This window comes from Euprymna scolopes, chromosome 2 (genome assembly GCF_053919585.1).
Source record: "Euprymna scolopes isolate OS-2025 chromosome 2, ASM5391958v1, whole genome shotgun sequence".
Lineage (NCBI taxonomy): Eukaryota > Metazoa > Mollusca > Cephalopoda > Sepiida > Sepiolidae > Euprymna > Euprymna scolopes.
Window position 1 is genome coordinate 71,799,541 of NC_136483.1, and position 6,282 is coordinate 71,805,822.

Consider the following 6,282-nt stretch of genomic DNA (forward strand, 5'->3'; position numbering starts at 1 on the left):
TAAAATACAACCCCCCCCCCCGAACAAATTCCATTAAGCACCTGTCTGCTCGCCCAACTTTAACCCTCCTCCCTCTCTCTTTAACTCATCTAAAAGGCTTCCCTCACCCACTATCAACAAGAAAGCGAACTAGCACTCTACCGAAATTCACACCAGAAGCCAATCCTCCAAACCACCTTTCTGAATATCATCTCCCAGATTATTTTGCTACCCATACTATTGATTTCCATTGCATACATAACTCAATGCTCAAATTCTATGACCCACGGGGATAATTACAATGGAATGGTATATACATCCAACATCGGATACACTGTGTCAACACTGAACAAGATTTTGGACTAAATACACCAATACACACTCAACGTACCCACGAATATGGCTGCCCCGTATACCTTTCGGAAAATCAATAAGTAGCAATACGCTTTTTTGCTATATGGAAATACTACCTTCTCCCCACCTGGATTTATAACCTCGGAGGACATTCTTCCAATAATGGACTGCCCAGGTTGTATCAAATTCTTTCTTCCTATAATTATCTCCATATAATTATCAACAACCACTCAAAAAACTATTTTCAATAATTGTGCTGAAAAGAAAAATATCTATTCACAGCTGAACATTTTTCTAACCGCATTTCATTTCCTCTGATATCAGCCATTATTGAAAATCCATGGATCAAGGAAATTAACATAACCACTTCTATATATTCCTTTTGTCAAGCAATAAATTCTTAATTCAAATATGTGTCTATATGTTGTTTTTTCAGAATTTAAAATTTAACCACCAAACTTATATATTGCTCTATTCTTAAATATTGAGCTTTTCCTTTTTGGTTAGGATCAACCTGAAATTGTTACTTCAAGTAATATCTATCAGGATTTTCATCTGAATTCTATCAGCGTCTTATCTTGCTTATATGTATACAGTAGAACCCCGGGATACGTTTTCTGTTCAGGTTACTATGTGAATACAATTTTTTTTCCCAACCTCTGGTTACGGTGTTATTTATAATGTTCTTTGATTATATACATGTGTATTATATACTGTGCTGTATTTTGTTACTAATTTTTAATATGTACTGTTTAAAATTTTGCTTAGGCCTCACCATACAATCCTAACCCCAGAACGGATTAATGCTGTACCCTGGGGTTCTACTGTATATTTTCCCAAAACCTCTGGCCTTGGAGGGGAGACTAAAACTTGCTATGGTTTCAAATGATCTGAAATAACAGCAAGGGAAGAATCGATTCCAAATGTTATATTTTACCTCTTTTGGAAAAAGGGTACGATTATGAATATCTACAGTATCAAATAATCCTTATACACTGTGAAATTTACTTTATGTATTAAAACCAAAGAGGGGCTATATAACATAGAAATATTTGAAATCAAGTCTCCCCTTATTTTAGATTATTTGAAACTATAGCCAGTTTTAGTTTTTGTTCCATCAAGGTAAGAGGTGTTAGGGAAATATCAGATATATATTTTTTTTTTTTTTTTTTTTTTTTACATTTTCACCCCAAACAAGGCAAATTGCCACTTTGGTGTAGGGGGCTACTATCAGGGGCAACAACTACTGGGGTACTATGTAGGGATTTGGGCAGCAAGGTGTCGGTTCACGTTACACTTGAACTTCTGCACGTCAGTACTGTTGGGGAAGCAGGGACCTGGGATGGAATTCCAGAGTCTAGCGGTTCTGGGGAAGAAACTATTGGAGTAAAAAGATCTTTTACATCTAGGGATTTCTACAGTGTGGGGGTGGGATTTAGTAGCCTGTCGGGTTTGTCGAGGGTGCACAAGTGATTGCAGTTCGTCAGAGCATTCACCACTAAAATACTTGTAGAAAAGGCAGAGGGATGCAACATTTCGTCGATGGGACAGAGGCTGAAGCTTAGATGCCAGTTCAGGGCCTATCAGGTTTGCGACTCTCTTTTGAACCTTGTCAAGGAGCGAGAGACTAGTAGCAGATGCACCAGCCCAGATGTGGCAGCAATACTCCATACATGGGCGAATGGTGGCCTTATAGAGGTACAGGATACTTTCGGGTGTTAGTAGATTTCTAGCACGGTAGAGAGAGCCTACCTTTCTTGCAGCGGCCCTGGCAATGCCTTCAATGTAATTGTTCCAACTCATGTTTCCTGTGAACGTTAGGCCAAGGAGTTTGAAAGATGGACTCTCAGATAAAGAGTCGTTGGCCATTGCTATGGGTGGTAGAGAGGGTTTCTTGTAATTATTGAATGAAACTAGTTTAGTCTTGGCAGCATTGAACGTGACCAACCACTTGTGTCCCCATTCCACTACAGATTGGAGGTCTTCCTCTAGTGTTTCTGCCATTTCTTTAGAAATGTGTTCATTCGTCTTCCTGTCGTGCCTGCCATAGAGTGTAGTGTCATCAGCATATATACCCATCTCAGAGGCAATGTTGTCGGGGAGGTCATTTATGAATATCAGGAACAATAGAGGTTCAAGGATAGAACCCTGGGGCACCCCCGTATTTATATCATATTGTTTAGATGTACAACCGTCGAGGACAACCTGGATTTTTCTCTTATCTAAGAAGGATTTAATTATGTTAAGTATTCTACCAGTGATACCGTATGATCTGATTTTACTGAGGAGACCCTCATGCCATACCCTGTCAAAAGCCTTAGATATATCTAGAGCTACCGCTCTGCCCTCCCCCGCGTTGTCCAGTGAATGGTATATACGTTCAGAGATTACAGTTAGGATGCCTGCTGTGGAACAGGCTTGCCTAAATCCATATTGTTGGTCAGTCAGTAGTTTAGCATCTGTAAGATGATGGACTAGAGCATGGTTAATTATGGTCTCAAATATTTTGGCAAAAAGTGGGAGGAGGCTAATGGGGCGATAATTTGATGGGTCTGTCCTTTTGCCAGAATTCTTGAATACTGGTACAACAGAAGCAGTTTTCCAACAGACCGGAAAGCAAGCTTCATTAAGGCATTTGTTGTAGAGTTTGGAGAGAACTGAAGCTACTTCGGCTGAGCACTTTTTTAATAGCACAGCTGGGATAAGATCAGGTCCACATGCTTTTGAGGTATCAAGGTTTTTGCAAAACTAGGATGGCTGTAAAAAAGTGCTAAAAATAGGATCTGGATGGTAGATGATTTCCTTAAGGGCAAATGCCAGATAACCCACTACACAATTTAAGTCATTACCATTACAACGAGCTTTCATTTGTTAACTTTTGATCAAGTCACTGAAATTTGGAACTTATAAAATTGCAAAAACAGGTAGTGTATATATATATATATATATATATATATATATATATATATATATATATATATATATATATATATATATATATATATATAAAAAATGGTAGCCAAATTGAATATTAAAATGCTCATCTTTGGTTCTATGGTATGAAGCTACATGAAAATTTTAGTCTTTTTTAGAAGATACTATTTATGACAATTGGTAAAAAAAAGAACCTATATTTTCAAACCAATAAAATATGCTCAAATTTACCTACATTTGTATATATAGTGTTCTGTAGATCAGTTTCAGTTTTGCTGCTTCAGTTGTCTGCCATGTGGCCTTACCAATAATATATACAAACAGGATTAACACCAAAAGGTATGTTTACACATAAAGGATGAACATTAATTAATAATTATGAATTTTTGCCCATTGTAAGAGTAGATAATGTAGGCTATATTTAGTTTCATGCAAAGAGACTGAAAATTCTTTGTGAAGATTTTAAATACCCCAAATTTGTGATGTTTTAATAAGTGCAGTGGAATCTATATATACAAAATTGGTTCCTGCTTGGCTTTCATATATCTTGGCATTTTACAAGTAAATCATCTATTCCATTTCAAGGCCTATGAAAACACTCATTACATTTTATAAAAAGTGCACAAACAGAATAAAATAAGAGCCAAATAATACCTAACAGTTAATATATTAACTTTTCTTTTTTAAACATCTAAATATAAAAAATTCTATTAAAAACTGACAAATAATTTTTTTTTAATAGTTATTTTCATCATTACTCGTAAGAATGTACGATAAAAATTAAAAATCTCTCTTCAATCTATATTCTTCAAATGTGATAAAAATTGTAATGCATACATTAATTTTTCCATTTTTTAAAAATAATTTTAATTAATGGGAAGATAAGTAGAAAAAAATGTTCTCCAGATAAAAAAATTCCATAAATTTCTTGAATCGAATGAAATTGATTTTTAAAGATTAGGTGACTGAAATAATATTTTTCACGTTTCCTAAGATGAACATTTTGTATCCAGAAGTTTCACAGCATTAGACATGTTAATAAATATTGCACAAATTTGAGTTTCTTTCGAAAATAAAGGATTTTAAAAGGATAATATAGACACTATATATATATATATATATATATATATATATATATATTAATTGGAATTCATTATTGAGATGAGTATTATTAATTTTCATTAGTTGTTTCATGACGTTTCGGCCAACTATTCCTCTGGCCCTTCATCAGGTGGTAACCGCGACAGGATAGAAACTCTGAATATCCTAACTGCATTCTCAGTTATTACTGCCATCCATAGTTGGCCAAATCGTGGTGAGATGACAACTATGGATGGCAGTAATAACTGAGAATGCAGTTAGGATATTCGGAGTTTCTATCCCGTCGCATTTACCATCTGACGAAGGCCAGAGGAATAGTTGGCTGAAACGTTGTGAAACAACTAATAAAAGATGAGGATAATAGTCCACAATAAATAAATTAATATAAATACTACTTGAAAATTCAAATGGTTCAGATTTGCATTAAATTTGATGCAGTCGGACATCAAATAAGAAAGATTCCTTGAATTTCAATTTCTTGAGACCATTTAGCTTAAATTTCAGACATTTTTTAGAACAAAAATCATGTAATGGATTTAGATCAAAGTGAAAATAAGGATTCTAAGCATAAGATTTAGAGGCAATTTTTTTCTCTATTATTTACTCCTAATCAATGCATCAATTGCTATTTGGATGTAAGGGGGTTACTATCTGGGACCACGTCTACAAGAACACGATGAAGGGAATTGTGAAGAGAGATGTTGGTTTGCATTACATTTAAAATGTTAGTACAGTCAGGGAAGGAGGAAGAGAATTCCAAAGAAAGAAATTAGTACAAGAGAAGGCTTTCCTTCATCTCTACAGTGAAGGAGTGGGATTCTGCTGCTTGTTGCGGGTATTTATGTTGAGTAAGCACAAAGCACATACTATTAAAATACTTGTAATACAAACAGATTTAACATAGTGAGGGACCTATTCAATCGGAGACATTTTTAGACCCTTTTTAAAAGGGAGAGACTAGTAGTAAATGGACTGGACCAGGCATGGCAATAATACATCATACATGGGCAAACAATGTCTTTGTAGAAATACATGATATTGGGAATAGTTTTCTAGCACAATAAAAGGAACATACCTTCTTTGCAGTAGATGTAGCAATATCCTTTATGTTCTAATTCATGACTGAATATTAAGCCAGCAAATTTGAATAACGAGCTCTCAGGTAGGGTATTATATATTAGTCATGAAAATCAATGGTTTAGGTTTCTCATAATTGTTAAAGGAAAGAAGCTCAGTCTTATTAGGATTTGATGTTAGCATACATTTTCATCCACGTTCCACTATAAACTGGTCTTTGCCCTGTCTGGTATAAAGCAGAGTGTCATCAGCAAATATACCCATCTTTGACACAATTTTAAACCAGAAGGTTGTTTATGTTCAACCCACGCTACCCCCATACCGTTTGAACATACGGCAACCAACGACAATCTGAATTTTTCTCACACAAGGAGGATCTGATTATATTAAAATATTCATTCAGTAACACCATGATTTAATTTTCACAAGAAGACTTTCATGACGGACATATCTTGATTTTAACTTTTGTAAGGAACCTTGAAGTAGAGCAAAAGAGTTCTGCGAGAGAATTAATTTTACCAGTCTTGAGACAGTTATTTCTCTACTTCATCAAGACAAGAGTGTATTATCTGTAGAACGACATTAAGTCCAACGTTCGCTTTCTCCAAGAACAATAACAGTATAGTTGTATGAATTCCAGAGGTTTGGTTGCATTTAACAACTATCAATTAAGAAAAAACAATTATCGTTAAACTTTGCATATTGTTTTGAGAGGTGAAAAATTTAAGTGATTTGTTTCGATACATTGAAAAGGTTTCATTTGAACATAGAGAAATGGGCTGCAAATGGAAAATTAAAGATTTGGATTTTAAGAGCTAAAGAAATTTCCTAATCTGA